Source organism: Felis catus, chromosome D3, assembly GCF_018350175.1.
Source record: "Felis catus isolate Fca126 chromosome D3, F.catus_Fca126_mat1.0, whole genome shotgun sequence".
NCBI lineage: Eukaryota > Metazoa > Chordata > Mammalia > Carnivora > Felidae > Felis > Felis catus.
The window spans coordinates 54952666-54961592 of NC_058379.1; the positions used below are offsets into that span (position 1 = coordinate 54952666).

The following is an 8927-nucleotide window of genomic DNA, read 5'->3' on the forward strand; positions in this document are numbered from 1 at the left end:
CCGGAGCCGAAGTCAGCCGCTCAACCGACTGAGCCACCCAGGCGCCCCAGTATGAGTGATTTTTGATGGATACCTGAACATTTTGGGTATTGTAAGACACAAAACTTATTTGAATGTAATTTTTTAATTAATTTTTTAATGTTTATTTTTATTTTTTTAGAGAGAGACTGACAGAGCGTGAACGGGGTAGGAGCAGAGAGAGAGGAAGACACAGAATCTGAAGCAGACTCCAGACTCAGCTGTCAGCACAGAGCCGGAGGCGGGGTTTGAACCCACAAACGTTAAGATCATGACCCGAGCGGAAGTCAGATGCTTAACCAACTGAGCCACCCAGGCACCCCAAAAAGTATTTGAATCTTGTGTTTTATCAGGTCTCCTCCGACACTGCTCCCATTGGGGAAAGAAAGACTCAGCCTCTTTACTGCCACGTGATCCTGGAAGGTCATGGAAGATTCTTCACTAAGCCTCCTGGTGGAGGGGAGGAAGGAGTTCCTTGTTACTGTTGGACAGGGTGAGAGTACAGGCTCTCCATATAGCCTCTGCAATGAGGGTGTGGCTATTAACTCTGAGCCCTGGTGAAAGTCCTGACTGTCCCTTAGGCCTCTTCTGACACCACCCGAACAGGGAAGGAAAAGAGTAACTTGTTACGACCAGTTAGGGGAGAAGGTCTGGGCTCCCTCTATGGTTTTTACTAATATTGCAGAAGTAGGGAAACTGTTTAATACTTGGAATGGATGAAAGTCCCAGATTCCCACTCAGCTTTCTGACACAACCTTGTCTTGAGACAGGGGAGATAAGAGACAAGGGGGTTTGGGGCACTTCATTATAATTAGGTAAGAGTAAGTATAGACTCCCTATGTGGCCTTTGCTAGCATGGATAGTGATGCAGCCAATAGCTTTTTTCTTGGGGTATTTGAATGGAATAGCACAATAATTCTCTTAAAGTAGTCTGTCTTACTAGACTGTCCCTTTTCTGGCCTAGCTTGACCTTCTCTTGACCTTGATGGTTTTGTTGTTTGTTTGTTTTGTTGTTTGTTTGTTTGTTTCCCTGTTGCCTTTGGTGTTTCTGGGTAGTTTACTTCTCCAATACCCTGTTTGGAATAGATGAGGCAAAAACAAAACTGAAGGAATTCATTGCTTTGGGATTTGGGTGCCAAAGTTTCTTACCAATCTTTCTCCTTCTCTCTACCTTTTACAGTCTTCTTATGTTGGTTTTTATGTAATTCCCACAGTTTTTAGCTGTAGTTTGCAAGAGGAATGGGGAAAAATATACCTTATCTATTGTATCTTGCCTGAATCTGCAGTCCCCATAACTACCCTCTTTATTTTATAGATCAGTTCAGTGTAAGCCTACATAGTTTTAAAAATATGAACATTTGAAATTAGATATACTCACTCTTTTATTTATTGAATATTGAGATCTTAAAAGTAACACTAAGGATAGCTACCAGTTATTAAGCACTTATTATCTGCCAAACACTGTGTTAAGAATTTTAAAATATTTTATTTAATCTTCAGAAGAAACCTGTGAGGTAGGGATTAAAGAAATGGAAACTCACAATGGCTATACAAATTCCTTAGTTCACACAGTTGTATATGGTGGGATTTTCTTCCAAACCTAGGTCAGAATCAAGTTCTTTTTATTCAGTAGTCCCTGCAGGAAATCATAATGCAATAGATAAAGATAAGCACATAAAGTAACTTGACAATTACACTGAATGTGAAGTTTGGCTGAGTTTCACCATACTACTTTACTTTTCAAAGGCTTCACAAATATTTTAAATAATATCTTATGGGATATTATAGCATTTTTCTTCTACATTGTTATCCGTCTCTTTCTTGGCTCTTTCTCGGAAGTGCTACAGGTGCAATCTCCTTAAAATTTGGAGTCAATCCTGACCGAGGGAAAAAGTACATAGCATAGCATTTATTATAACACCCAATGTGTTATAATTGGAATAGTCAAACTCATATGTGGGATCTAATAGCCCACCATGGCTACTATGTTCTGTCAGTCCTTCCCACTCCTTTCCCATCCAACTTCTCCACTGTGAGCTAAAGATCTATCAGGTATGCCGGGGCAAGCCCTTCAGGCATACTTGGCTTCTGTTTTCTGCATGCTCTATCTGATTGCTATCATCTTGATTTTTAATCTGTGAGCTGCATGGTACAATACTCTGTTACAGCATAAACGACAGTTTGTTTGAAGTATTATCATGCTCTTTCTTGCCAACCTTCTTTCCAAAGGGCTAGATCTGGTGGGTTACTCCTGGCAGATCTCCTTGAAAGATGCCTTCTTGAACCCTGATCCAAGGTAAGACTTCATGAAATAGATGTTCTTCAAGACTTATTGTACTTCCTGATACTAAAGATTGCCTGAATCACATCCAAGTTTGAAATATCCTTTATAGCTGTGGTCTTTACAAAAGGATGCGCATGTCCCAGGGAACCTGTAAGATCATGGTATGGAGGAGCTGGAAACAATTAGGTTGTCCTTATTTATAACTTTTTTTCTGATCAAAGAAAGACAATGGAAAAAATAATACACGTACCTATTTTTAATACATAGGGTGATGCTGGTGTATGTATGAAAAGAATGAAGGAAAAGAAGAAAAATAGTGATATGACATGAAGGGCCTGATAGGGGCCCTGTAAATCATTTATTTAGTTTTAAGTTATTTAGTGTACTGTGAAGTGATTGACTGAAAGCATACACGATCTTAAATAGTAAAATCTTTATAAAACCTTATAAAGTTATCAGGGCTGACCATGATACCATACAGGAAGATTATCCAAGAGATAATCCACAGAGAAGTACTTAAAAGAATCACTGAGCTTAAAGATGAGCTATGTATTTCCTTTTTTAATAAAAATATGTTCCAATACCATACTGTCTTGATGATTACAGCTTTGTAGTAGAGGCTAAACTCTGGGATTGTGATGCCTCCCGCTTTGGTTTTCTTCTTCAATATTGCTTTGGCTATTTGGGGTCTTTTGTGGTTCCATACAAATTTTAGGATTGTTTGTTCTAGCTTTGAGAATAATACTGGTGTAATTTTGATTGGGATTGCATTGAATGTGCAGATTATTTTGGGTAATATTGACATTTTAACAATATTTATGGTATTGGCACAAAAACAGACACATAGACCAATGGAATAGAATAGAGAACCCAGAATTGGACCCACAAATGTATGGCCAACTAATTTTTGACAAAGCAGGAAAGAGTATCCAATGGAAAAAAGACAGTCCCTTTAACAAATGGTGCTGGGAGAACTGGACAGCAACATGCAAAAGAATGAAACTAGACGACTTTCTTACACCATACACAAAAATAACTTTGAAATGGATGAAAGACCTGAATGTGAGACAGGAAACCACCAAAATCCTAGAGGAGAAAGCAGGCAACAACCTCTTTGACCTCAGCCGCAGCAATTTCTTGCTCGACACATCTCCAAAGGCAAGGGAATTAAAAGAAAAATGAACTATTGGGACCTCATCAAGATAAAAAGCTTCTCCACCGCAAAGGAAACAATCAACAAAACTAAAAGGCAACTGACGAAATGGGAAAAGATATTCGCAAATGACATAGTTGATAAAGGGCTAGTATCCAAAATCTATAAAGATCTTATGAAACGCAACACCCAAAAAACAAATAATCCAGTGAAGAAATGGGCAGAAGACATGAACAGACCCTTTTCCAAAGAAGACATCCAGATGGCCAACAGACACATGAAATGATGCTCAACGTCACTCGTCATCAGGGAAATACAAATCAAAGCCACGCTGAGATACCACCTCACACTGGTCAGAGTGGCTAAAACGAGCAAATCAGTAGACTATAGATGCTGGCGAGGATGTGAAGAAACAGGAACCCTCTTGCACTGTTGGTGGGAATGCAAACTGGTGCAGCCACTCTGGAAAATAGTGTGGAGGTTCCTCAAAAAATTAAAATAGAACTACCATATGACCCAACAATAGCACTGCTAGGAATTTATCCACGGGATACAGGAGTGCTGATGCATAGGGGCACATGTACCCCAATGTTTATAGCAGTGCTTTCAACAATAGCCAAATTATGGAAAGAGCCTAAATGTCCATCAATGATGAATGGATAAAGAAGATGTGGTTTATATATACAATGGAATACTACTTGGCAAGGAGAAAGAATGAAATCCTGCCATTTGCAGCAATGTGGATGGAACTGGAGGGTATTATGCTAAGTGAAATAAGTCAGTCAGAGAAAGACAGATACCATTTGTTTTCACTCATATGTGAATCTTGAGAAACTTAACAGAAGACCATGGGGGAAGGGAAGGGGGAAAAAAGTTACAAACAGAGAGGGAGGGAGGCAAACCATAAGGGACTCTTAAATACAGAGAACAAACTGAGGGTTGATGGGGAGTGGGGGAGAGAGAAAAGTGGGTGATGGACATTGAGGAGGGCACTTGTTGGGATGAGCACTGGGTGTCGTATGGAAGCCAAATTGACAGTAAATTATATTTTGTAAAAAAAAAAGCAAAGGTTCTGAGAGCATAAACAAGTCATTGATGGTGAAGGTGACTTTATTATGGACTCTTCTTGGCTTGAAGCAGCCATCGACAAAGAAAACAGGGAGGTGTTTAAGATCACTCAACTGCCCTTAGTGTCTCTCCTCCCTGCAGTTCTAAGGAGGGAGTGCATCAGGCACAACACACATTTAGAACCTTGGCTTATAGTAAATTTTCTAACTCCTTGTGAAAAAAAAATATGTTCCAATTTTGTAGATTTTTTATATGATAATACATGGCTGTCAAAAGTATGCTATCTACAGGGGAGCCAGGGTGGCTCAGTTGGTTGGGTGTCCGGCTTCAGCTCAGGTCATGATCTCACAGTTAGTGAGTTCAAGCCCCACCACGTTGGTCTCTGTGCTGACAGCTCAGAGTCTGGAGGCTGCTTCAGATTCTGTGTCTCCCTCTCTCTCTCTCTGACTCTCCCCTACATGTGTGCGCTCTCTCTCAAAAATAAATAAGTAAACTTAAAATAAAAATTTTAAAGTATACTATCTACAGAGATTAAAACATAAAAAATATACGTACTTAGTTATATTGCTCTAAGGTACTATCTTAACAATAATTGATAAAATAGCTACTTTTCAAAAGAATCTCATAGAATAAAAGAGAATGTTGAAAATAGATGTTTGAAAATATTATCATTAAGTGAATTTTTTGCTGGAATAATATTAAATACTTCAATTCTAAAGAAAAGATGTTCATATCTGGTCAAATTAAAAACAAAGCAAAGCTTGGAAACAGAATTTTCTAACCTGTTAATCTTCCAAGTGAAAAATTTTAGGAATTTATTTTTAACCACTTTGCTAAAATGATTAAAATCTAACACCTTCCAATTAGTTTGCTAAGGCAACTAATTGGCATTGAAGAAAATGGAAATATGTTAGGTGAACTTCAGCAAAAACCTTTTCATTATTGGTAAATGTAGTTGAAAGATGTGTATCATAATTTAGTAAATGCAGCCAATGAAATCTTTCTTCCATTAGTTTTATGCATTTTTGTGAAGTACTTTTTTCAGTTCTATAGCCATTAAAAATAGGGCTTGAAGTAAACCTAATTTAGAACTAATCTAGCCTTATTTCTAATTCAATTAGTTAATTAAGAAGTTAGCTTAGATTTAAACTGTTTTGTTAAAAATAATATAATATTCTTAATTATTGTGCTCTCACTGCAAACTAATATTGATTATTTGTTATTCGATGACAGCAAAAACATTTGGTATCATTAAATTGAAAATAAAATAATAAGTTGCTGTTTTGTTCAGGTATTTGTGGTTTAAATTTTTTACTTAATCCTTATTTTTTATTTATTTAATCTTTAGAAATTTCTTTTAATTTTGTAATTTATGTATGTTTAGTAATACATAGATTTGCTATTATATAAATATTGCATATAGTGGTATAGTGGCACATATAGTGGATTTCGATTTTTTTTTAAACTCTTTGGGACGTAAGCTTAGCAAAATGTATTGCAAAACTCCTGCATTTGACCCTGTAAGTGCCCACTGGGTCTTGCCTAAAGCTAATTGTACTCGAAGACTCCACACCAATGTGTACAGGAGACAAGTTTCCTCATCACAAACTCACAAATTCATGCTAAAGCTATTTACATATAAAGAGACAAACACATACACATAGAGCAGGTGCAAAAATAACAATATGTTAATTTTAATTATTGAATCTAAGTGGACTATGTACGTGTATTCATTCAGCTTTTAGCTTTGTTTAAACACTTTTAAGGTAAAAAAGGTGAAGACTAAAGCTCTTTATGCATACATCTAGCATGAAAAAATTAATTTTTAATAGTAATTTATTTCCTAAATATCGCTTCTATTCCATTAGTAATTACTGGACCCCTGCTATATGAAAACGTGTATTTGAAAGGAAATTTCTCTACTATTTACCTAAATTTCCCACTTTAATCTATATTTCTCTGTATATATAGACAATCCTGTTTCAACTACAGCTAGAGTGGGTTCTACACTAAGAAATGTCATAAAAAGTGTTTTTTCCCCTATAAAACAGTTCTAATACATTAGCAATTCTAACAGAGGGTGTATTCTTGGCAGAATACATTCTACAGCTGCTATTTATATTCATTCCATTTTAATATTTTCTTTATCAATTTGTAAACAGGAGGCCAGATAAAAAAGATGAAAAACTCAAGAGGCTTGAAGTTGCCTGAAAAAGGTGCTGAATACCTTTTGCCATGGGAACCATGCAGAAGACAAAAATGTACACACATTTCCAGAACAGCCTTCCAAACCTTCAGTTGCATTAAAGTTGAATTTTATAGGTTTTCTCACTTCTGCATATGTATAAACTGAGAATAGAAACTATTCCCTATAAGGAGGCTTCTATACATATATCAAAGGATTGTGATGACATTATAATAACCAATAGCGTGGAGCTGGGGCAGATTGTGATGATTCTGGAATCTCAAGACATTTACTTTCTGTTATAAAATATTAATGAAACAGCTGACAAGCCAACAAAATTCTAAAGGAGCACATCTCACAGGAGAGAAATTTGTTGACATTGACTTGGGCTCCGAAGTGGGTTTTATGAACTCACCGTTATGGATGTACCTATTGCCTTTGTGTTAATTGTGTATTCAAGGAAGAGACGCTGCACTTTCAGAGATAGACATCATCATAACCTCTTTTATTATTCAATTGTATTTCAAAGCTATGGGGCAGGACAGAGCTTGGGCTGATGCTATTTTTATTTGCTTTTAAATAGAAGTGACTTATCTTGCAAAAATGAATGTGAATAGGGTTTTTGTTGTTTTGTTTAGGCATTTGTGGTTTATTTATTTATTTATTTTTATTGCTGCAAGAATTCCAAGGCATGGTGTTTCTTTTATTAGGAGGAAAAAAGATACCTGATGATGATCAGAAACATTTTCATCCGTTGGTGGGGTGTGGTAGTGTAAGTTACTATAGCCATAAAGTTTAGGGCAAGAGGCTGACTCCTCACTGCTGGGAGCTGAGAAGCACTGGGATAATAATGCACCCCAGCAGCAGAATATATATATTTTTTCCTTCAGTTTTTCATGACACCCTTCCCCCTAGCTCCAGGAGCCAGGATGATGTGCTGCAGTATGAAAAGCAGCCTGCGATTCTGCTGCATACTGGGAAAGAACAACTGACTTCCAGAGTATTCAACATTTATTTGGCTGCTAATTCAGCACATACTTACCTATCCCCTGGGTATCTTTGTTTTGTTTTGATTTATACCCAGCAAGGCAATAAAAACCCACCATCTTCACAATATATATTTGGTGGTACTGGGTTTACCTGAGTAAACTACTTACGATATTTTCTCTTTATAAGCAAGAATGTACATCTGCGCATCAGCAGGCAGAGTTAGAAGACTAGAAAACTCCCAGCATACAGAGGCACATATATTCAAAACACTTTGTATGAATCCAAATTGCTTTATCTAAGACTTCAATATTGACCTCATGGCACCATCTTTTAAACAACCAAGTTAACTACAAACAAATAATTGTGTCTCAAATGATCTTTGATAAAGTTGCAAAGATATGTCAATGGAAAAGGAATAGTCTTTTTCAGCAAATTATACTGGAACAATTGGACATCCACATGCAAAAAAAGAAAAAAAACAAGCACCTAGACATAGACCTTACACCTTTCATGATAATTAACTCAAACTGGGTCATGCATCTAAATGTAAAATGTAATACTATAAAACTTCAGCAAAAAAAAAAAAAAAAAAAAAAAGAGAGAAAATGTATGTGACCTTAGGTTTGGTGGTGAATTCTTAGCTGCAACACACGTAAAAAAACACAATCTATGAAAGAAAAAAATTGGTAGATTAGACTTAATTAAAAATTTAAAACTTCTGCCCCAAGAAAGACTCTATTAAGAGAATGAAGAAACAAGCTACAGACTGGGAGAACTTAGCTGCGAAATAATATCCGATCAAGAACTTCTATTTAAAATATACAAAGAACTCTTGGGGTGCCTGGGTGGCTCAGTTGGTCAAGTGTCCAACTTCAACTCAGGTCATAATGTCACGGTTCGTGTGTTCGAGCTCCACGTCGGGCTCTGTGCTGACAGCTCAGAGTCTGGACCCTGCTTCGGATTCTGTGTCTCCCTCTCTGCCCCTCCCCTACTCATGCGCTCTCTCTCTCTCTCTCTCTCTCTCTCTCTCTCTCAAAAATAAATAAACATTAAAAAAATTAAAATAAAAAAATATATACAAAGAACTCTTAAAACTCAACAGTAAAAAAAATGGACAAAAATTGGCCAAAAGATATGTATGAACAATTCACCAAATGAGGCATACAAATGGCAAATAAGCATATGAAAAGATGCTCAATATTGTCTGTCCTTAGAGGAATGCAAATTTA

The 8927-nt window shown here is 36.7% G+C and overlaps 1 long non-coding RNA gene across 1 annotated transcript; it reads left to right on the forward strand.

Annotated features, from left to right (window-relative positions):
- The first annotated feature begins 229 nt into the window (after window positions 1-229).
- Window positions 230-8528, forward strand: LOC123381246. The gene is made up of 3 exons (XR_006588069.1): window positions 230-511; window positions 2248-2314; window positions 6686-8528. It is a non-coding gene; the product is annotated as an uncharacterized LOC123381246 (long non-coding RNA).
- Window positions 8529-8927: the final 399 nt, after the last annotated feature.